Source organism: Mastomys coucha, unplaced genomic scaffold, assembly GCF_008632895.1.
Source record: "Mastomys coucha isolate ucsf_1 unplaced genomic scaffold, UCSF_Mcou_1 pScaffold16, whole genome shotgun sequence".
In the NCBI taxonomy this organism is placed as follows: domain Eukaryota; kingdom Metazoa; phylum Chordata; class Mammalia; order Rodentia; family Muridae; genus Mastomys; species Mastomys coucha.
In genome coordinates, this window is record NW_022196898.1 from 101,454,073 (window position 1) to 101,478,989 (window position 24,917).

Below are 24,917 nucleotides of genomic sequence, written 5' to 3' on the forward strand. Positions count from 1 at the left end.
TTCTTCTTCTTCTTCTTTTTCTTCTTATTTTCTTCTTTCTTCCTTCCTTTGTCTGTCTGTCTGTCTGTCTGTCTGTCTGTCTGTCTGTCTTTTTTTGGTGGGGTGCTTTTTTTTTAAGATAGGGTATCACTATGTATAATAGCTATTTTGGAATTCATTCTATACATCAGGCTAGCCTTGAACTCATCTACCTGCTTCTACCTCTCGAGTATTGGGATTGAAGCCATGTACTGCTACACTTGGCTGAGACCTCATCTTTTATAAGGGTTTAGTTACTCTTACTATTCTTTCTTAGAATGCACCAAAAATAGCTACAGTATTTGTGGTTGAAATACGGTGTCTCAATCTACAGAGAGCAAGGACCAATTCAACATGTTAATTTACTACTTATCTTTTTCTACAATGTTTTTGAGGGGCTGTTCACATGCTATGGCATAGGTGGAGATCAGAAGACAATTTATGCTAATTGTTTTCTTTCACCATGTGGGTCACAGGCATCTAACTTAGCAACACAGACTTGGCCTCTGGAGGCCTTCGCTAGCTGAGCCACCCAGTATGCCCCAAGTTAACATTTTAATGGAGATTGTTTGATTAGATCAGTCTTGCCTACTGGGAGTGCCTCTTAAACCAAGGTAGTCAGAGAAAACAATCATAGAAGAGAAGGTTCTGAAGGTGAGCCTGGAATGTGACTGCTCAGTAATGGAATGTGGAAGGCAGCTGCTGTCTCCTAGGTGACAAAAGAAGCCCAAGGAAGAGAGTGAAGTTGGGAAAGGGGGGTGTGGAAAGCCCTCAGACTGGGTCACAAGGGCTCAGACAATTCACGATTTTGCCAAGAGCCTTGGGAGCCTGGCGTGAGCATGCTGCAATAGAAATCCTGTCCCTCAGGCATGGAGGGAGGGTGGGCAAGTCCGGGCAGCCCATGCTTGGGGCTGTTCTGTGACTTGTGCAGTATTTGCTGCATGAAAACACACAGCCCTGAAAGGGCAATGGGTTTGACCCCTTACTAGATTGTACCTATAGACTACAGACCTTACCTATGCAAAAAGCATGAAATACGAGTAACTCCCACATCACGGGGGAGGGGCTATTGGCTGAGTTAGCCTTAGTGGAGGAAGTTGGCACTTGCGCCTCAGAAGTCACTGTGAAAACACTGACAAGTGGGCATGGGCCTTCTTGGATGTTCCCTCCACCTTAAACCTTTCTGATTAGAAGATGGCCAGATGTTTAGGGATGATTAAACAATGGCAGATTATTTTAAAGCCCTTGAGCATCTGTTCTCACAGTCAGACTGTCTGTTACTTTATCAATGAAAAATAAAGAGTTCCTGAACTTCCAGGGTCTCCCACTATCTGTCCCCCATCCTCAACGAGGCTCTTTGGAGACGAGCAAGGCTAGAAGAACCTAAAGCGCTGCATCACCCAGAGTGGAGCTGGCCTTAGTGACATTGCCACAATGTGTTTGTGACATCACTTTATTTTCGTAGTCTTTACTCTTCTTGCTTTCATTCATCTGTCTTGAGGAGCAGCGCGGTGAGAGATGAGTCAGATGCCATAGAAGAAACCTAGGCTTACAAGAGGTGTGTTTAGTGTACCATTTGAAAGTCTATGTATTCTATACAAGTCCAGAAACACAGAATATACACAGGTGTATGTATGGGCCTACATATATGCATGGAAAGTTAGTCAGGTCTCACTATGAATGTATTGAATGTTGAGAACGTATTGAGATGCTGGTATCTGAATCAACCCTCAAGAGTTTTGATGTAATTTTGATATTCATATTTAAGTCATGTAAGCATTGTGGCCGCAAGTCATCAAGCACCTCAATGTACCTTACCTACTGGTAAAGGCAGCCTGCTTCTCCCCTTGCTAATGGAGTCTGGGCTGACTTATGTGAGAGGGTACAGGGGAAGGTGGGATCTCACTGGTGCTGCTGCTCCAGTCTCCTGTGGCCTCTGCCCTCACAAAGTGCGCATTTAGAAGAAAAATAGCTTCTGAATTGTGAAATTGCATAAGCATCCCCTATAGAGGCTGTCATGGATGCTATTCAGCGCCTCCAGGCAAGCACGTGCATAGCTTACTGTGAAAATGGGTTCTCCACCTCAGGCAAACTTTCTGACATCTGAGTCTCCACTAATGTCTGACTGAATTTCATGATTAGCCTTGACCCTGGACCACCCAATTAAGCTGTATGTTTTGGATTCTAGCATCATGGAAATGGTGAGACATACTAGGTGCTCTCTACTGTCTTAAGCTATTGGCTTTCCTGCTATTTTGTTATGTAAAACTAGATAATGAGTATGCATGTGCCTGCAGTTTTTGCACTTCTTTCTTTTGGGAATCGGGGGAGCCCTCTTTGCTGGTGTATAAATACTAAGGAAGGTATTGTGTGTGTGAAGGAAAATTCAGAAGTGGCCTGCAATGTAGCGGTATTAGTGTGCTTCTTTGTGCGGTGCCTTTAGGGTCCCCTGTACCTCATCTACTGCTTCTGGGATCCAGAGAAGGAAGGAAGGAAGGAAGACTCTAATTCACAGTCGTCATTAGCACTCTGTCGCTTTTGAGTCTTAGTTCTCTTTTCTAATTAGTGAATCTCTCTTAAAGCTGAAATTTCCCCAAGTTCCCTTAGCAGTTTGTCCCGTCCCTTGTTGGGGATCTTCCTCCTGAGTTTCAGTTTCTGCTAGTTTAAAAGCTTGCGTAGAAGCAGCACCTTGTTAAAGACCAGAGAAACTGAGAAACACAAGCTCCAACGCCACAGCCAAGCTACAGCTAGCTAATCCCCATAGCTCAGAATTTTAATTCTTCACATAAAATGGATTGTTTGTGAAGTAATACACATGCTATAATATAACTTGGCCATTTTACAATGCATGTATGTATCAAAGGATGCTGTCATGTGGGGCCTGGAAAGCCATGGAGTTGTAGGAAGCAAGCCAGGAGTAAGAATAGGTTCAAGGCTTGTCTATACCTGGAAATCTCGTCCTAAGAGCGGCAGAAGTAGGATGGCCCCTACCTTGGGCCTGCATGTTCCCATAGCTCTGTGCCTCCATCTTTGTCCCACCGGAGGGGGACAAGCAGCTCTGTAGCCAGGTTAAACTTCTTCTTTCCTTATAAGGTCATTCCCAACAGCACCTGGGATTTCTCTTTAAACAAATGAGGCATCCCTAGCACTCTGCCCTGACCAATGTACTCTCATCGCTTGCCCCTACTCCCCACAAGGTTTAAATAGCTTTTGTTCCCCCCAATTAATGGAGCTGCTCAATGAAACTTCCCCCCTGAGAAGTGTGTTTCCTACTGTAGTAACCCATTGCTGGAGGTCTCCATCACTCCCAGCTCTTCCTACTTGGTTTTCTCTCTCAGTACATGGGTCTGATCTCAGTCAATCATGCCATTCAGGGAAGGGGAGCAGAGTGGGAAGAGAGCAACACTATCATACATAGATACTTCATTTGTCAATTAAAAAGCATACCCAAGGAGTTGCCAATAAAATGTCTTCAATTACTAAGCCCCCTCTCTCCCACCTCAGCTTGTTCTTTGATGTTTAGCTAGTGTGATGGTTTCTATATGCAGAGAGTGGCACTATTAGAAGGTATGGCCCTATTGGAGTAGGTGTGGTCTTTTTGGAGTAGGTGTGGCACTGTGGGTATGGGCTTTAAGATCCCCATCCTAGCTGCCTGGAAGCCAGTATTCTGCTAGCAGCCTTTAAATAAAGATGTAGAATTCTCAGCTCCTCCTGCACCATGCCTGCCTGGGTGCTGCTGTGCTCCCATCTTGATGATGATGGACTGAACCTCTGAACCTGTAAGCCAGCCCCAATGAAATGTTGTCCTTTATAAGACTTGCCTTGGTCATGGTGTCTGTTCACAGCAGTAAAACCCTGACGGAGACAGCTAGAAAACCCAGAGAGCTGGTGTAGTGACATGGATCTATAATTCCACTACTTGGGACCCCGAAACAGAAGGATCTTAACACCATGGAGAGACTGAGAGATTATGAAAGCTTCTGTGGGCTGAGAGAGTTAACATGGCTGGAAGGATCAACCATGGTCAGGTACTCGGCACCATCCCATGGTGTAAGTGAACTTACAGAAGCAGTCATTTACTAAAGGGAAGTTCTGAGGGAGTGTAATAGGTAATTGTGTAGAGTCTGGAGTTCTGGGATATCTTTTGGATATTGGGACTTTTGTTGAGTTCAGACTTCCCTTATCTGTGAGGGTCACTGAGCTTCTACCCTCATGTGTTTCTACAAGATGGGTCTGCATGTTGAGTGGGGATCCTGAGGACTCGTGCTGTTGACCAGTGGCTCTCCAGGGTCAGGAGTTATCAGGGAGACCACTGGCAGTGGGAAGGCCAGATGTATCTTTGTTGATCCTTAGTCAAATTCTCAGAAAAGATGCAACGTTTTCATAGCTGAAATGTGCGACACTGCACCCGAGTCAGCTCTAGAGCTAGCTCCTTTGCGTGTATGAGTCAGCTGGTAGGACATAGGATGACATCAAGACACTTCTGAGAGTGTGTCAAGTTTGAGGATAACATTTCTGGGCTAGTTGCTATTTTACCAAAGCCTGTATTCTGAGGACTTGGTGGAGAAATTTCCCTGGAATGTCATGAGCCAGCAATGGGCCTTGTGCCTCCATCTGGTTCTGCAGTGTGGGTGGTCAGGTAGGATCCGGGTTATATTTGGGGGGAAAACTAGGTGGCTAATAGCTCTCTGTGGCCACATGCATTTTCATAGATAACTTATAAACAAGTAAATATTGGATAAGGCTAAATTCCCACAGGTTAAATTAATGCAAAATTTATAAACTTTTAATTTGCAGTTATTATTTAGACCTGGCTGTACTACTGTCCTAACTCAGCTCCTATTTCTTTATTCATTTTGGAGGCTGCCATCTAGTCTTTCCTTGTAAATAATTTCCCATGGTGATGATTTTCTAGGCTACTTCTCACTCATCTGCTCTGCTTGTATAAAGAAGTCAGAGTCCTTTAGCCCATCTTCGCCCTGGCCTCTGCTTACGTCATTAGGTTGCCCACATGACTGACTGACCTCTAGTCCATCTTCGCCCTGGCCTCTGCTTACGTCATTAGGTTGCCCACATGACTGACTGACCTCTCTACCTTCCTCTCTTGCTTCTGTCACAGACTTTATTCAGCACACCTCATTTCTAGAGTAATTAGAAGCCCCTTTCCACTACCTGATTTTCTCACTGTGGACTTAACTCTCCAGTCTTCCTCACCCTGCTGTGGACACGACATTCCTGAAAGGCAAAGCTGCTCAACCTATAGCCCTAAAGTCCCAGAATAGCTTCTCATGGCCTGTTCCGGAAGGAAAGTTAACGTTCCAAATAAAACCTGCAGAGTTTGGATCTGACCCATCCTTTGCCTTCCCCAGTGCCTACATCCACTTTAATGCTGGCAATCCATTGTTTTACACATCTATCCTCACGATGTGTTTGTTTTTGTAATGCTGAAAATTCCCACTTACCATCCAAGACTCAGTGAAACCACCAATTCCCTGTACAGCTTTCCCACGCTCCAGTCTGTTGTGGCCTCTCTTTAACCAAAGCACTTTCTTGTCTTTCCTCACATAACTCCTCAAAGCCCTTAGCTTCTCAGCCACAGTTCTGGAAAGAAACCAAAACCTGACTAGAAGTTGGTCGTTGGCTTGATGTTCCAGGGTGTGAGTGCTATTTACCCTCTCTGCCTCTGGCCTACTGGTGACATTGTCTGTGGTTTGATGCAGTAAGCCTGTGCTCTGAATCCTGAAGGAAGAGTGCTTATGCCCAGATTAGTCAGCCAGGGACTGCCGTTTTTGTATTTTATTTATTTATTTATTTATTTATTTATTTATTTATTTATTTATTTGTGGTTTTTCGAGACAGGGTTTCTCTGTGTAGCCCTGACTGTCCTGGAACTCACTCTGTAGACCAGGCTGGCCTCGAACTCAGAAATCCACCTGCTTCTGCCTCTCAAGTGCTGGGATTAAAGGCGTGCACCACCACTGCCCGGCATTGTATTTTATTTTAAAATTAATCTACTTTTTTTTCTTTGAAAAAAATCTTTGTTACAAACACTTAATATCTAGGAATTTTCTGTGCAAGTATATTTTATTAACTACTTTTCTATTGCTGTGATAAAACGCCATGAGTAAGACAACTTATAGAAGGTAGAGGGTTTAACAGTCCATGGTGGCGAGGTAGCACAGAAGTAGCACAAGCAGCAGGCCTGTTGGCTGGAGCAGCAGCTGAGAGCTCATCTCGAACCACAAATGGGAGGCAGAGAGGACACTGAGAATGCCACAGGTTTTGTAAAACATTAAAGCCCAGCACAGTGAACATACACACAGCTTCCAGGAGACCTAGTGAACACACAGTCTCCAGCCAATCCAGTGAACACAGCCTCTAGCAAACCCAGTGAACACAGCCTCCAGCCAATCCAGTGAACACAGCCTCCAGCCAATCCAGTGAACACAGCCTCCAGCCAATCCAGTGAACACAGCCTCCAGCCAATCCAGTGAACACAGCCTCTAGCAAACCCAGTGAACACAGCTTCCAGCCAATCCAGTGAACACAGCCTCCAGCCAATCCAGTGAACACAGCCTCCAGCCAATCCAGTGAACACAGCCTCCAGCCAATCCAGTGAACACAGCCTCCAGCCAATCCAGTGAACACAGCCTCCAGCCAATCCAGTGAACACAGCCTCCAGAAAACCCAGTGAACACAGCCTCCAGCAAACCCAGTGAACACAGCCTCCAGCAAACCCAGTGAACACAGCCTCCAGCAAATCAGGTGGTAACCTGATATTTTCCCAATCAGATCCACCAACTGGAGACCAAGTGTGCAAACACATGAGCCTCTGGGACTGTTCCTTTTGAAACCACCACGTACATCAGCATGATTATGTAAACATGCTTACTAAGTTGAACTGTGTCTAGGGTGTAGGCCCAGCAGCATCTGAATCTAAGTAAACTGAAAAGGAAAGTGAATTTACCTTTAATATTTCCAAACCCTTAAAACCAACTAGATATTATGAGAGTTATGTCGGCTCAGCATTTTTATTGATCTTGGAATAGTGTTGTAAATTTGAGAGAGTTAGTCTACAGGTTAGATATATGATCATAACTTTAATCCTAAGAGGGGCGAAAAAACTAACAAAAGAAAGCAATGCAGAATCATCTCCATTTACTGGTGGCATCTAAGGTTTGTCTTTCAAGTGTCTCTCACGGTTCTTCCTGCCCTGCTGTTCACCTATGGTGGCCCCACCCTGGCGTTTCACGATCAGCTTCTTGATATTAGGGACCATCAAAGCTTTCTCTTGGTACCACATATGTAGTAAAGTGTCTAATTGTTATTTGATGAATACATAAATGAATTTTATGATACGTTTTCCCCCACATTATGCAAGGGGACAGAAGAGAGCACCAGTGAGCTGACACAGATACAGTCCTGTGTATGGATACACAGAGCTGTTCTCAACCTTCCAAAGAGAAGTTTCTAAGCCATTCCTGAATAGTCTATTATGTGATCTAGCTCTAGATAATCAAACTTACTATTGTCTTCATTTTAAGATTTCAGATAAGGAACTTTTCAACTCACTAAAAAGTAGCTTTAGCGATCCATTTTTATCTACGTTTGTGTGTATGAGTGTATATGTTTGCACACTTTTGTCCAGGTAGGTGCCTGCAGAGGCAAGAAGAGCTGTCCATTGAGGATGTTGGATATTGAATTCAGACCATCTGTAAGACCAGCAAGCACTCTTAACCAGTGAGCCAGCCCATAACAAAACACCTTAAAAATGCTCTATAAGCCTATTTATTCTAGGAATAAGTAACTTCTGGGTCCAGGACTTCTGAGGTGTTCTTGAAACATGGAAATCTGGAATGCTCAGAGCAGGGGGTTTCTGACTTGTTTGGCAGTGTAAATCCTGGGCTGTGAACAGAGTATGAGGAGGTGCCCTTACTCAAGTCTTTCCGAGCAGCGAGTGCTGTCGGCCTCCACCTGGTTAGTCTTCCAATGTCCTTTCTGCATGGGAGTCATTCATGTCCCATCCTTCTAGAGGCTTCAGAACATGTCTCCCCACTTGTTCCCTTCCCCATGTGCACTGTGGCATGCTTGTGCTCACATGAACACAAAAGAAATAAAAACGCTTAAAAATCCCATATGAACGTTAACACACTAGTGTTTAAGATGGGGACTTGGTGGCTTTTGGTGATTTCACAGAGAACTTTCAATTCACATAACTCGGTGATTTTGTTATAACTTTGAATATCATTTTATATTTCACATATTGATACTTTTAGCAAATGTTGACCCATGAATTACATTCTATCACCCCTGAAATTAGGCTTTACTTTTAGTCTTTTAAAGATTTATTTATTTATGTATATGAGTACACTGTAGGTGAATGGTTGTGAGCCATCATTTGGTTGCTGGGAATTGAATTCAGGACCTCTGCTCCCTTCGGCTCCCACTTGCTCCGGCCCAAAGATTTATTTGTTATTATATTTGAGTACACTGTAGCTGTCTTCAGACACACCAGAAGAGGGCGTAAGATCTCATTACGAGTGGTTGTGAGCCACAAGTGGTTGCTGGGATTTGGACTCAGGACCTTCGGGAGAGCAGTCGGTGCTCTTACCTGCTGAGCCATCTCTCCAGCCCTTCACTTTTAGTCTTGACTGTCTTACCTTATGGGAGTCAGATGATGCAATAGCAGTGGGGAAAATTCTTTTGACATTTCATTTGAGACTCTGATTGCACTTGGAGCTGGCTCAGGAGAGTCTTACACAAGATGTAAGTATGTTTTCATTTTTCTCCCTCAGAACTTCATTTTTGAAGTTTTCAAAAGATGTAGATGTATGGCTTTTTCATTTTCTCTCTCTCTCTTTTTTTAACTTAAAAATACTGCTCTTGAAATGCATACGGTTTGTGTTCTCAGCTAGGCACCTCTGATCTTTTCTACTGAGTCATCTTTGCTACAGGAGGTTCTGCTAGGCCTGCTAGGTAGACCTTCCTCAGCAGTGATGGAAGTAATAAATGGATCCTGACATGGCAGGTGCCATCCAGCAAGCACACCCTCCTCCACATATGCCATCAGAACTAACGATTTAGTGAAAGAGAAGCGAGAAAGTACTGGGGACCCTGGAATTTTCCATGGAGTCCCCATTAGACTTCAATTGGTTACAGCTGGGCATGGTGGCTTACACTTACAGTCCTCCTAGGGAGGCTGAAGCAGGAGAATTGATGTGCGTTTCAGGCCAGCCTGGGTTTATACAGGGCTAGCTGTTCTGGTTGAATTGCTTGCCTTAGCCCCAGCACTGGGGAGGAGGGCACGGGAGGACCATGGACTTGCTGGTCAGCCAGTCTAGCAGAATCGGAACTGAGCGAGCACTAAATGCAGTTAAAATCCCTGTCTCAAAGAAAATAAGGTGGACAGCAGCTGAAGAAAGCACTGAATGTTGACCTCTGGCCTTCACATGGATGCACACCTCACACACATACACATTCACAGTGAGTTCATACACACACACATACTCACAGTGAGTTCATAATATACAGATGAACACACGTACACATTCACAGTGAGTTCACACACACACACATTCACAGTGAGTTCATACACACACACGTACACATCCACAGTGAGTTCACACACACACACATATTCACAGTGAGTTCATACATACACACATACTCACAGTGAGTTCATAATATACAGATGAACACATGTGCATATTCACAGTGAGTTCATACACACACACACACACAGGCTGATCATAAAACTGACCATAGCTGGTTACCGCCTTTCCAACAGTAGTGCTGTAAAGATGTGATCTTCCTTTCATCCTAGAGGAGGGGGTGGATTACAGAGAGCTATTTCCTGTCACCAGACAGAGCAAAATCACCTCCTGACATCTACAATAGAACATGCTATTCTCTATGTTCTCTGGCTTGTTTATGCTTTAAAATTTACATTTAATAATTTCATTCTATACTACTAAGAGATTTCCAGGGAAACAAAAGCAACAGGAAGTGGCTCATTAGGTAGATTTTATTTCATTATCACGGATTGGAGAAGGTGACCGTGGTGAATGAGAAATGCCATGATTTACTCTCTGCAAGTTGGAGGCCCAGAGACCTGGTACTGTGTACTGATGCTGAAAACTGACAGTGAGCCAGGGTAGTTGAGACAAGTGAGGTGGTGCATGCCTATTGTCGCAGTTGCTCATGAGGCTGAGACGGGGGTTGCTCGTGACCACTTGAGCCTAGGAGCTCCACGCCCAGGCTGGCCAACATAGTAATGCTCTGTATCTTAAAACTCCAAACACACAGGCAGGAAGCTCATTGATCTCACCTGCAATCGGCTTCATCGGCCTCAGAGCGACTTTTAACGGGACAATGGCATTAAATGGCAGTTCACCCGTGTCCCAGTCAAGTTGACTGGTTAAACAAATTGGTGCAGACACTGATGCTTCTGATGTGTTTTTTAAGGTGTCACCTTTAGACCAGCTGCCTCTGCCTCGCCTGAGAACTTGTTAGACATACAATCCCAGGGGCTATGGAGATGGCTCAGTGGGTGAGAGCACCCGATACACAAGCATGAGGACGTGAGTTGGGATCTGCAGCACTCATATAAACAAGTAGGGTTTGTCCAATTGTGCCTGTACAGCTCAGGGCTGTGGGAGGTGGAGACAGGAGGATCACCAGGACTTGCTGGTCAGCCAGGCTAGCCGAAAACCTGTGAGCTCCAGGTTCAGTGAGACCTTACCTCAAGGGAATATAAAGCAGGATACTCAGTGCCCTCCTCTGACCTCGGCTTGCATGTGCACATAGATGTATATATCTGTATACAGGTGCACATGCAACACACACACACACACACACACACACACACACCATGAGCACATGAGCCTTGAGAAACACTGCTTATAAATTTCATCATTTTATTTTATTTTGAGATGGCCTGGCCTTGAACTTGTATGTATCTGACATAGGCCTCCAGCTCCTGATCTCACGCCTCTTCCTCTCAAGTGTTAGGATTACAGGCATGTGTCATCATGCCTGGGTACTACTTAATTCTTTGCTCTTTTAAGATTTATTTTTATTTTCTATCTAAAAGCATTTGCCTGCATGTATGTATGTGCACTGCATGCATGTCTGTTGCCCAAAGAGGTCAGAAGAAGGTATCGGACCACCTATTAGTAGAGTTAGATGGCTGTGGGCTACCATACTAGCGCCAGGAACCAAACCCTGGTCCTCTATAAGAGTAGCAAGTGCTCTTAACCACTGAGCCATCTCCCCAACCCTTCTCTTTAATTCTTAAACCCGTGAACAAATGGGTTCAGGTAGTGTCTTCTACACTCATGTGCATTCAGAAGGCATGCCGTTTGCTTGTCATGGCAGCCTCTTGTTGGAGCTTCTGATTATTTGTGAAACCTTGCTGGGTTTCCAGGCCTTGCTTAGAATCACAAAAGCAGAAACTGCAGGCTTCCTGGTGTGGACTGTGATGGAAGGTCACTGAAGCACGCAGCCTTTTTTTTTTTTTTCATTTTTAAAATTTTATTATATTCTTTAAAACTTATAAAATATTGTAACAATAAAAATGAGCATTATAAAAGTTGTTTGACATAAAAAACCAATCAATTGAACAGTCTTGTGTAGATGCTTGTCTATGGCAATACTGAAAATACATACATTTTTCTCAATATAAAATTTAAATAAATCCAAACATATTAACTGTATGATATTTTAAAATAATATATAACTATTAGTTTTTTTAATGAACATAAATAGATAAGGTCTTTTTGTCTGTTTGTTTTGTTTTTAGTAGAGCTTAAAATCTTGGCTCTTACTGTGGTACAAACCCAAAATAAGAACAATTTTAGACATTGGAGTTCATTGTAATAAGGCTGTACTTCAATGACCCTCACGTCACCAAAGGCTTTTACCTCCTTAGTAGCTAAGCTAAGACTTGACACTTCTGCTGTGCCAAGGAATGAATTGTAGGCACGAGTTTTGGATACAGATTTTCTGCTATGGTCAAAGCTATTTGACGTGAGTGATTGTTGAAGCAGGCAGTCTTAGGCATCCATTTTCATCCATGAATATTGAGGCTCAGAGTGGGTGTGTACCTTGTCTGGGATAGTGCTGTAGGGTGAGGCTGAACAGTATTCAGCAAATGCTTATTGCCAGTGAATGATTTCTGGGTTGGTCTCATATTCTAGACTCCACTCCTAATCTTTCAGAGAGATTCTATTTATAAATAGATTTACCTGAATTAAAAGCTTGGTTCAGGTGAAATATGGCTAATCTTCACAGTGATTTACAGCTCCTTTATAAAACATCACTGCCAACAATGTTGTTATGTCTTTAAAAACTACAGAATTCACTCAGTGTGGTAGCTTGTACCTGTAATCACAACCCCAGAGGGTGAGGTGGGAGGATTCTCATGTATTTGAGGCCAGCCAAGTTTATGCAAGGAATTCCAAGTCATCTTAAACTACATGGCAAAATCCTGTACCATAAAATCATACCACACCATATCATTGCACAACACCATACTACAAAATACCATACCAAACTAAACCAAACCACACCACACCATACATATATCTATGCTATACAATTCCATCTATCCCACCCACCCCATACCACACTACACCATAAACACTGCACCACACCACACCATACCACACTACACCACACCACACCACACCATACCATACCACACTACACCATACCACACCACACCACACCACACCACACTACATCATACTACACCATACCACACCATACCACACTACACCACACCACACCACACTACATCATACTACACCATACCACACCATACCACACTACACCACACCACACTACACTACATCATACTACACCATACCACACCATACCACACTACACAACACCACACAACACTACACTATACCACACTACACCACACCACACTACACCATACCACACTACACCACATCACACCACACCCCACTATATAATGTTACACCATACCACACTACACCAAACCACACCATACAACACCACACCACACCACACTATACCATACCATACCACAGCATACCATACTACACCATACCACACCACACCATACCATACTACACCATACCACACCCTACCACACTACACCAAAAATCCATACCAGAAAGAGTAGGGTGCAAATGTCAAGGAGGTTAATAATTTGCCTGAAATCACAGCAAGTCCTGGGATGAGTGTAAAACTAGACTCTGGATCTCATCTCTGTCCCACTACTGCTTAGTTGTACATTTGTGTGTGACATTAGAATAAAGATCTTAAGTTAAGTAACGGTTAATCTTGGTTAAACTTAGAGAGGCAGAACCTCAATTAAACAGTTTCCACTGTCAGATTGGCCTGTGAGCATGTCTTTGGGATCTTCTTGACTGCCCACTGTGGAGGGTAGGTGGGTGGGTCTGGGATCTGCCAGCACAGAAGAAACACACCATCGAGCAGCAGTCCTCTGTGGTCTCCACTTCAGCTCTTGGCTCCAGGTTCTTGTCTTGAGGTCTGCCCTGGCTTCCCTCCATGGACTGTGCTCAGTAAGCCAAATAAACTCTTTCCTTTCCCCATGCTGGATTGGGTCATAGTGGTTATCACAGTAGCAGGAGAGCAAACTAGAATATAACATTTGCAAGATTGATTACCCACCTTATTATTGAAGTGATTTAGAAACTGTAACAAATAAAAATTAACAAAATCCCCTAAACAACCACCAAAGAGGCACAAACTGGCCGTCCATGCTAATCTCTCGTCCAGGTGCAAGGCCTCTCTCTAATTAGCTCATAAAAACCCTGGTAGTGTCCCATGTCTTGTTAATTCTGAATCCGTTTCTCACTCTTGTGGAGGCATTTTGTATTCTACTGTGACAGTAGTTCCTGGAGTAGGTTGGCAGAGTGCTCACCGGAAAATCACTTTATTCACACCAGGAGGAATGCTGTTAGGAAGAAGTCTGCGATGTCTGCTCTGCCAGGGTCCCTGTCACAGGCTGAGGCCAGCTCACTCTAAAGGGACAGAGGCATTCAAGAAGCTCTTGGTTTGTGCTTCTCTTCTCTGGTGCTCTGGTAGCAAGTCAGGCGAGCTCTCTTCTGCACAGTTTTATTTAAAATTTTCTTTATTTTATTGAGATCTGTGGCAGTGTGTGGAAGGAGAGACACATGGTCGTTTTAGGGTTGGATACCTCAGCATTTGGGCTGCTGATGACAGTACCCCTCACACTCCAAAGCGAGGTGCTGACCCAGCCCCACTAGATCTCCCTGCTGCAGGTTAGCTGGGGCCATCGCTCTTGCCATTGGCTTCTGAAGAGAGCCATTAAACACTGATGGGGAGTTAGGGCAGAGAACTCTGTGATCCCATACTCCTCCTCTACAGGGAGGGAGTGGCAACTCCTCCATTCTCCCTAAGCAAGTGTGGTGCTCCAAGAGTACTGTTTGATAGACCAGGAGATGTTTGCTGGTAAAGAGCCCAAGTTCAGATGGCCGGCCCTCACATAAAAAAGCCATGAGTGGCAGTGCTGAGATAGGGAGCCACAGACATCATCTCTGGAGCTCGGTGGCCAGTCAGACAAACAGGATCAATGGGCTGCAGGTTTAGTGGGAGACCGTACCTCAAAAAAGGTGGCCCATGTTATCACTGAAGGCCACCTGGATGTTCATGACCTATGCTGCAGCCTGAAACCCAGCTGACACTATAGGTCCTGCTGCTGCAGGGAGCCATATTGATGTGAGTGATCTGTGTAGCCACCGGCAGCCATGTTGATGTCTGTGGTCCAGGTTGCCTCCAAGGGTCTTGTCTGGGTCTGCGGTCCTAGGGCAGCTGGTGGCCATGTTTGTGGTCTGTGCTGTCTCCAGAAACCATGAGAAAGCCCATGATCTGAGCTTCTGCTGACTGTAAAGACCAAAGAAGCTACTTTTGCAGTGGTATCCATGAAATACAGACTCACGGCTGAGAAAGGGACATGGAAGGCTCCTATGACAACCCCTACCTTTACCTCAACCCCCAAAGTAACATCCAATAGAAAGCCATCAAAGAAAACTCTTAAAAATCATAAGGATGCTGAAGTGTACCTCTCTACAACTGATGGCTTCTAGGGGGAGGAGTGCAGGTGGAAGACACAATTTTCTTTGGAGGGCAGTAAGTATATGGTCAAGACAAATTGGACATGTTTAATTTTGTTTGCGGGAGCAGGTCACAATTTTAATTTTGTTTGGGGGGGTGGGCAGGCATAGGAGAACTGAGTGTGACTGGGATGTGTGAGGTGAGATTCCCAAAGAATCAATAAAAAGATATTTTGAGGCTGGGCGGTGGTGGCGCATGCTTTTAATCCCAGCACTTGGGAGGCAGAAGCAGGCGGATTTCTGAGTTCAAGGCCAGCCTGGCCTGCAGAGTGAGTTCCGGACAGCCAAGGCTACACAGAGAAACCCTGTCTAGAAAAAAACCTGTATATATATTGAGGAAGACCCCCACTGTTGACCCATGTCTACCATGCACGAAGACATACATACACACTCTATATATGCCTGCGAAAAGGTACTAGTTACGAAGGTTGGCTTTGGGGAAGAATAGCTGACTCTTGGCTGGATGTTGCACAATTATAGATGCTAGGGGTGTCCCTCTGTCTCTACCAGCACAGAGTGGGCTTTGTTTGGTTGGTTTTTGTTTGAGAGAAGCTGGCATGTGGCCCTCATGTGACCTGGACCAATGTGTGAGAAGAGCTACTGTTTCTCTTCTGGGGAAGACAGTGCAGGGGCAGAGTGGGCTCACTGTAGCTGCACGCGGAGGCTCAACAGCAGGTTGACACTCTAAACACGCTTTGTTCCTGTAGGCCAAGTGGGCTGTCTGTGGAAGTGATGTTGTATGGCTGCCTTGAGTATAAGAGTGTACCTTGAGCTAGAGAGATGGCTCAGCTGTTAAGTGCATTGACTGCTCTGCCAGAGGTCCTCAGTTCAATTCCCAGCACCCACATGGTGCCTCACAACCATCTGTAATGGGACTAGTTGCACTCTTCTGGTGTGTCTGAAGACAGTGACAGTGTACTCACATACTTTAGTGGACCTTCATGCAGGCTGCTGCTCAGTGGAGCACTGGCCTTATAGATAGAGTTCACGGTTGGGCTGGGCTGTAGGTGGAACACTGGCTTGGTGTGAGGAGGTAACTATTATATTTAGGAAGCAGCTAGGTCAGAAACTTGCCAAGATGGTCTAGAATTCACTACTGTACCACAGGTGTCCCACTGATAGAGGATATCTCAGCCAACTGGGAATTAAAGTGAGAGATCATATTCTTATAGCTGCTGGGGTCCAAGTGTGGGGAGAGAAGAAAGCAGCAAGAAAGGAATGTCCCGGAGCCCTCCCTGTATCTTCCCACTGCTTCTCTCCCCATGTCAAGCCATTCCCGAGCTGTCAGGAAGGGAGACTATCCAAACAGAATGTTAGATTAATGCTAGCAATTAGACAAGGTGGAACTTTTTAATACCTGATGGCAAAATTGTTTCCATGGAAAGAAATCTGAAAGAGGCTGTCAGGAATAAAGGAGGAGAGACCTGTCAGGATGTTTGAAGGCAATGACTGGGGTGTGGAGCAGTTTCCTGATTGCTACTGAGTCTAGCTCAAGTGATAATGACTAATGAAGGGCCTGGCGTCTTTTACAGATACATGGTAAGGACAAGAGAGAGAGATGGAGGAGAATGTTACCTGGACTAAAGGAAATTTAGGGAATTATTTCAATAGGCATGTTCAGTTAGAGGAAGGCTCAGTTAGTGTCCACAATGCTGTCAGACTTCAAATATTTGCAGTCTGGGATTAAGGACAGTAACTCATCAACAGATTCTGGCCAAAACAGATTTCTCAGATCTCAACGTGGTTTTGTACAGACTAGGGAGCCAAGTATTCTTTGGTGGAATGCTATATGCTTTCTGTATTATCTCAGCTCTGTGCCTTTCCCACATCTCAGCTCTGTGCCTTTTCTATCATCTTAGCTATGCCCCTTTACTACCATCTCACCCTTTTCCCCCCTTGAATAGGAGCATTTTCATTATAATTTTGAAATTACATTTTCCATTGCCAACAATGCAGCGTTTAAATTGTGGCTTGTAATAGTGGCATTAGTGGTTGGCATTTTTATTTTTTTATGGTAGTGGAACCAAATGACTTAAACCTTTTGAATATAGGCCAGTTAATTTAGCTAGCCCTATCATTTTTTAAGAGCTGAGATTCAGGGTGGAACAGTTTTAATAGACTCTCTGATTGATTTTTAGACAGCGAACTTTGGGTTTTGAAAAGCCTTGAACATATAGCGCAGTGTGAGACCTGAGGCCCTCTTCTATCTCCCCCAATTTCTCTTTTACACGTCTATCTCTAAGGCTCATGTCTTTTGATCCTCTTTTGGAACAAATACATAAAATCACCAGAGTCATTAGATGTTGAATTTGCTCTTTTCATTAGTCTTCAGGGACTAATCTGTTTTACTTTTAAACTGACAAATCTGAATAATAGCACTTAAAAAAAGTTGACTGTAGGCTTATATTTTTCAAAACCTACTTTATTGAGTGTACTTAAATGCTTTAACTTTCTTTCTAGCCCACCACCCACCAGAGGTAGTGGAAAGGAAAGGTTAATAGGGCAAAGGAGGGTGTGGACCTCTTTAGAAGATAGTTCTTTGGAGCAAATCCAATCTGTGTTGTCAGGATATCAGCAGTTCAGTTCACAGCAGTCAGCAGAGGTAGATCCACCCACAAACACCATTCATAAATCAGCAGTTCAATCCAGACGAAACTGTGAGTCTCTGCCAAATCAGCCCCAGTTTGCAGAAGCGACCAGAAGCTGTAGGAACACCACCAAAAGTTTTTTGGTTAATTTCTCTCTATGAAGTCTTGACAAATGATGACCAGCAAGGTGAACCAATACCACAGCATTATTAGTGAAGATCAGCATCAGCAAAGCCCAAAGACGACCAGCAAAGAGTGGCAAGACAAGCATATACTACACAGCGTTGTTCACTATATATTGGGTTATATTTCTACCCTTTCTAAATATCATGTGTTTTCTCAAGTGTCCAGTCTAGCAAAACATCCCGTGCCATTTTCCAGACTTCTTCCAGAAAAATACCGTGTATTCTCAGCAAAACATCATCTCATGAGACAGTTTCTAAAAACATCACATGGCACAACTGAATCTCTAAGGAAGCCAGAAATCTCCATTTCAGTTGACTGAGTTAGAGTGACCTTAACTTTTTAGTATTTTCTTATAGCTGGGCTTCATGGGAAGCAGGAACCCAAGGAAGTAGCTGCTCCACAGCAGACCACAATCTTGTAGGTTTGGGTTTTTAAAAATGAAGGTTGGGTGTGGAGGTGTATGCCTATAGCTCTAGAGCTCAGTAGATTTCAGAAGTCCAGGAGCTCAAGGTCAACCTCTTTAGTGTAGTGAGTTCAAAGCCAGCCTGGGAGATGGCTCAGCAGTTCAACATGCTTGTTACTCTTCCAGAAAATCTGAGTTTGGTTCTTGGTACCTATATTATGTAGCTCACAACTGCTTATAACTGCAGCTCCATTGAATCTGACACTCATTTCTGGCCTCTACAGTCTCTTGCATTCACATTCACAGACACACAGACAGACAGACAGGCACACACACACCCCAAACATACATGCACACAGTTAAACATGTAACAAAATATCTTTAAAGCAGTATAAATAAAAGAACAAATTAATCAATAAATGTATTAAAAGTAAAGATGAGTTATTGGTTATAACTCACTATTCTCTAATCCCTTTGATGGCTTTATTGGCAATAGTATGCTCTGGTCCTTTTGATGCTAAGCTTGCTTATCTGGGCTTCTGTTTATTTCCACTCACGTCCGAGGACCTATAGACTCACTGGCTAACACAGCATGGCCAATATAGCATCCACATCTAATTCTTTGCTCACCTTCTCTGTTTTAAATCATAACCCATCGTTCTGTGAACAGCTGAGTTTTCTTCATGAGGGATAGGCTCATAAATCCTCCAAGTTTCCATAATTGTCTGTGTTAGTCAGGGTTCTTGGGAGTAACAGAACTTACAGAATGAATCTCTCTCTAAATATAGAAAGGAGATTTATTAGAATGACTCACAGGCTGCAGTCCAGGGAATCCAACAATAGCTGGCTTTGAATGGAAAGTCCAAGAATCCATAGATGCTCAGCCCATGGGCTGGATGTCTTAGCTGGTCATCAGTATACACTGGAATCCCAAAGAAGTGCTCTAGTGCCACTGGAGCAATGGACTTGCCATCAAGGTGAGAGCAAGCAGGCCAAGAGCAAAAGCTGCTTTCTTCCATGTTCTTATCTAGGCTTCCAGGAGGATGTATAGCCGAGGTTAGAGGTGGGTTTTCCAAGCTCAAATGATCTGGATTAAAGGTGTGTCTTCGTACTTCAGAGATCTGGATCAGTAAACAAAAGTCCCTCAGAGGTGTGCCCTCCTTTTCTGAGTTACAGTTAATTCCAGAGGTACTCAAGCTGACAACCAAACATAACCGTCACAGTGTCCTATAGCATATAGCTAAGAATTTTATTCTAAGCTTCATTAGTTTATTCCATTGCTTCTTATAGTATTTGTATTATGCTTGGGGCCTAGATTTACACTTTACTCCTGTCCAATACTGTTATTCCACACCATGGGTAGTCTTTCTATTTTTAAATTTTGGAAGTACTTAGAGACTCGTGGCTTTTTAAGCTTTCAACATCTTATCAATGGATATTTATGGAAAAGTGTACATATATAGAGACTTGCTTATTAATGCAAACATGTAAAAGTCTATATATATTCTTTACAAATGAATTATTTACAACATACCCAAATCTGATTCAAATAATAAAAGTTAGCAGCTTGTCTTAATGACTAAATCATTCCTTTTTTTCCTTCTGGGTAGTTGATTGAGATAGATGGATTCAGATTCATTTTTTTTTCTATTTTTGTGAAGATGAATGAATTTTGGCTTCACAATTTTTCTTTGTTAACAGTCTGTAGACTCATTTCACATGTATCCTTTTGTGTATTCTGTGTCCTCTAACTAAATATCATCTTTTAAGAACACTTTCTTCATCGTATGTTCTTTGAAAAGCTTTGCTAGGTCTTACTTAACCTTTCACATATGTCCCTCGACAAGAGGTGCAATTAATGGGAAAGGCACTTATTAAATGTATTAGGTCTGTCGTAGCTCTTCACCTTTCACATATGACCCTAGACAAGAGGTGTAACTAATGGGAAAGGCACTTATTAAATGTATTAGGTCTGTGAAAGAAGAGCATTTGTTTAAAATTCATGAGAGAAAGGCATACATTAATATAAGGAAACAAGTTGGGGAAAACTGCTCAGTGACCTACAATTTATTCTTATTCTAATCTGCTGTTGTAAATATCTATATACAGGCTCAATCCGGCTTATTAGTCAAAGAGTTGTTTTTTGTTCTGAATTGCCATTGCCTGTTATCCAAACAGGACACCCTTCCCCTAGTAACCTGGTGGTCATAATTCAGGGTCCATTTCATATGTTAGAGACTATTCCTTTGAGCAATTCAAACTGCGGAGTTAATTCTTTTACTTGTCATGAACATTTAAAACCTATTTGAATCAGTATGCTAGTATATTTTGTTTATTTTTATGTGTGTTTAGGTCAGAGGTTGAAGATTGAGTATCCTCCTTTGTTGGTCTCACTTATTTGTTTGAGATGGGGTCAGGTTGGCCTCAAACACATGGTGTAGATGAATCTCAATCATCCTGCCTCTACATCCCAAATGGTAGGATTACAGATATGTGCTATCATGCTTATTTTTTAAGAATGAATCCTCCCTGAAACAAGAGTTCACTGAATTGTGTAAACTAGCTGGCCTGTGAACTGCAGAGATCTGTTCACTTCCATCTTTCCATCCCCAGACCTCCAATGCTAGGGTTACACATATGTGCTCTCATGCCCAGCATTTTAAAAAGACATATATTCTTTCTTTGAGAATTCCACCTATGTATACACTGTATTTTGCTCATATCCACTCCCCCAACTCCTCCCATATCCTTCATATCCCTCCACTTCCTACCAACTTTGTCCTCTCTCTCTCCCTCCCCTTCTATTTATCTATTTTTCTATCTCTTTTATAACTCCAAGTCCAATTTGTGCCGTCTATATACTCATGCTTGTGGGCCCATCCACAGGAGCATGGCTGAATTACCTTAAAAAATGACTCACATCTTAGAAAAAGCCCCCACGTGTATAACTTGTCTATATTTTATCACTTCCGTAGTTACCACAGTTTACGAGGTTCGCAGCTGTGTAAGGCTGTTGCTGACTCCCCCCATGGCAGCCTGCATAGCACCTACCATTAGTAGGAAAGTTAGACAGTGGGGAGGAAACCTTTCAGTACCAACTTGATTTCTCCATGCCCTGAGACCAAAGTGTATGATATTTTCAGCAACACAATCTTACTTTCTTGTTCTGGTGTGCAGCCAAGAGCAATGTCAATAGATCGTATCATTTTGCGGTTTCCAGGACACCCTGTCTGACAATTTGAGGAGAAGCCTTGCCTTCATGCAGGTGCTGCGTATCTGAGTCAGATTCTCATGCTTGTACAACAAGCATGCTTCCAACTGAGCCATCCCTCCACTGACTTTCCACTCATATTAAAGCTAGCACACAAAGCAATGGATTTCACTTTGGCATATTCATACAAACGAGCCCTATACTTTATTTGATTTCATATTTCTCTTCTTATAAGCAACTGTTGGTTTGAATTTTCAACCTGCTTTATCTTAGCAAATATGATAGATTTTTAAATCCTAATATGTTATCATTTCAAGTGCCCCTGATCTGACAATATAAACAGTTTATAAATTGATAAATAAAAATTGTGTACATTCACCATGCACAATGTGCTGATTTGGGGTGTGTAAATGTTTGAAATAAAACATGCCGGGTAACAAACACATCCATCACCTCAAATGTTTTGGGGTAAGGAAGTTTAGCATAGAGTCTCTTGGGAATTTTCCTGGGGTATAGTCCATTACTGGGAACTGCAGTGTCTTGCTACCTAAGCAGAGCTTATGCTCCAAGTGAAACTAAACTCAGAATTCTTTGCTCCTCAGCCCTACCTGCACTAGCCACTGAGGACATCTGTTCTGTCTGCTCTGTCCTCTCTGCTCTGACTCTCTGCTCTGACTCTCTGCTGTCCTCTCTGCTCTGTCCTCTCTGCTCTGTCCTCTCTGCTCTGTCCTCTCTGCTCTGTCCTCTCTGCTCTGTCCTCTCTGCTCTGTCCTCTCTGCTCTGTCCTCTCTGCTCTGTCCTCTCTGCTCTGTCCTCTCTGCTCTGTCCTCTCTGCTCTGTCCTCTCTGCTCTGTCTTCTCTGCTCTGTCTTCTCTGCTCTGTCTTCTCTGCTCTGTCCTCTCTGCTCTGTCCTCTCTGCTCTGACTCTCTGCTCTGACTCTCTGCTCTGTCCTCTCTGCTCTGTCCTCTCTGCTCTGTCCTCTCTGCTCTGTCCTCTCTGCTCTGTCCTCTCTGCTCTGACTCTCTGCTCTGTCCTCTCTGCTCTGTCCTCTCTGCTCTGTCTTCTCTGCTCTGTCCTCTCTGCTCTGTCCTCTCTGCTCTGTCCTCTCTGCTCTGATTCTCTTTTCACACTCTACAGAATGGTGAAATCATGCTCACTTGTGCTGGCTTGCTTCACTGCGTGCAGTGCTCTTTATGCTTAGTCAATGTTGCAAACAGCAAGATTGACTTCTTTGTAAAGAGTGAAGGAAGGCTGGAGAGATGGCTGAGATGGGAAAGCAATGATCCTGTCAACTAGAGGACCCAAGTCCCATCCACAGAACATCAGGATTGTGACTCATGCTCATCATCCCAGCTCTGAGAAGGTGGAGGCCAGAGAATTCCGAGGACTTACTGGCCAGACTGTGTAGCATAATTGGTGAACTTGATCAGGGCGATCTGTCTCAAAAGAGGTGGGTGACCTTTATCAACGAATGACACCCAAGGTGGTTCTTTGATAATTCTTCCCACATCTGTACCAGCAAACACACAAACATGCACATACATATTTCCAAAATTAAGAATTAAAATGGTTACTCACTGATTTCATTGTGTGTGTATTTTAACACAGCATACTTTCTTAATCTATTCTTTTGTCAGTGCATGCTTAGCTCAGTTTTATATAATATCATATCATTATCATCATCATAGTCATCATCATCATCATCATCATCATCATAGTTATCATCATCATCATTGCCATGCTCATTATCATTGTTTTGAGACAAGGTCTTATAGCCCAGGCCAACCGAGAGGTCACAATTTGGCCCAGGATAGCACCGAACTGGTTGTAATTATGTCGCTTCAGCCCCTCTGAGAATGTAATTGTAGATGTGTGTTATCATGCCTGTCTTGGTTCTGTACTTTGGTGGAGAGTGTTGCGTGGACCGTAAGGTGCACACTGACACACTTGCTTTCTTATCTTTGGATATGAGCAGAGCACTTGCTCTTCTGAGACTATTCCATACTGGCCTCTCTCACGCCGGTGTCATTTTCTGTCCCTACCTATGATCCACAGGGTTTCCTTTTCCACATTCTGGCACTGAGGCCAACATCCTAACAGACATGTGCAGATAGCTCACGGTCCATCTCTGTGCTTCTCTCTGATGGGTGATGCTAGTGACATCTCCTCATGTCCCCATTGGACATGTATAGGCCTTCTTTTTGAAAAAGTATTTCCTCAGGTTTACCAACTCAAAAGTTACCCTTTCATGTTATTGTTTTTATTCTTTCTAGTTTGAGACATTAATGTCATATCAAATGTGTGGTTCACATCCCCAGGAACTGCTGCACTCTCTTTCCTTTACTATGTGCATGCTTTCTGATTTCTGGCTTTGTTCTCACTGGCTGGCTGTGCCTTTAGGCTCTGCAACAGTTCATTGCTCAGGTCATAGACAGTATTTTTTTTTATTAAAAGCTTAGAGTACTGTGCAGAAATATGTATGATACATCTCTGCCCGGACCAGTTTAAAGTATGCAAAAATAGTTAAAACTTTCTAATAATGTTTGAGAATAATTGCTGTAGACATCTGCTACTTTTGTGTTATAGGTAAACAGTGATGCTAATTAAAATAGCATGAGTTAGTTGGTACCAAAGAGCCACCTGAATACTGTCTGAATATCTTACTTATAATCCAGTTATATTGAAATATAAAACATCCAGGAATGATAGAGAGAGATAATGGGATGCTAGATTGTTTTTAAATTTCTGCAATTTGTTATAGTGCTAGAGTGAAATTCAATCAACTATTTAAACTTGTTTGCTAATAATTTTCAGAAATGACAGAAAAACAAATAGAGAGTGATACAGAGATTATACACTAAGAATTTCTGTAATTCTCCTTACTTAAAATACACTTAGGGAGATGTGATGAATATAGAGTATACATCTGAAAGCTATCCAAGCCAAGTTCCTAATGGGTCATCCTTGCGGGGAATTCCTTGAAGCTTTACGGTCATGTGTTTAAAAAATATTGAGTTATGTATATGGATGTTTTGTCTGCATGTACATTTGTACAACAGAAGTCTTCAGATCCTCTGGGACTATAGTTATGCAGTTGAGAACCACCGTGTCTGTTCTGGGAATCGAACTAAGGACCTCTGGAAGGGCAGCCAGTGCTCTTAGTGCTGATCCACCCCTCCAGCTCCATGTGGTTTTAATAGTTGACTTTTTGAATATTGAAAATGAGGTAAAAAGAGAAACACAACAAATTGCCCTGAAGCCGATACAACTGGTGCTGAGCTTGTGTATTGGGAAGACGTAGAAACTATGGGGTGATTATGTGAGCAGCTCTCCTGAGGAAGCAGTGGGCACTACTCACTGCCCACTTACATGTTTCCCA

The 24,917-nt window shown here is 43.2% G+C and overlaps 1 protein-coding gene across 6 annotated transcripts in view; it reads left to right on the forward strand.

Moving 5' to 3' along the window:
• The window catches only part of Slc44a5 (solute carrier family 44 member 5), a 341,526-nt gene that overhangs the window by 7,981 nt on the left and 308,628 nt on the right, over nucleotides 1-24,917 (forward strand). For 2 of the 6 annotated variants that reach the window (XM_031375926.1, XM_031375929.1), the window contains exon 1: nucleotides 1,470-1,576. The exons of the other annotated variants lie outside the window; for them this stretch is intronic. The gene's annotated coding sequence lies outside the window, so the exon portion shown is untranslated. Of the gene's footprint in view, nucleotides 1-1,469; nucleotides 1,577-24,917 lie in introns of those variants that run through there. 6 annotated transcript variants of the gene reach the window in all.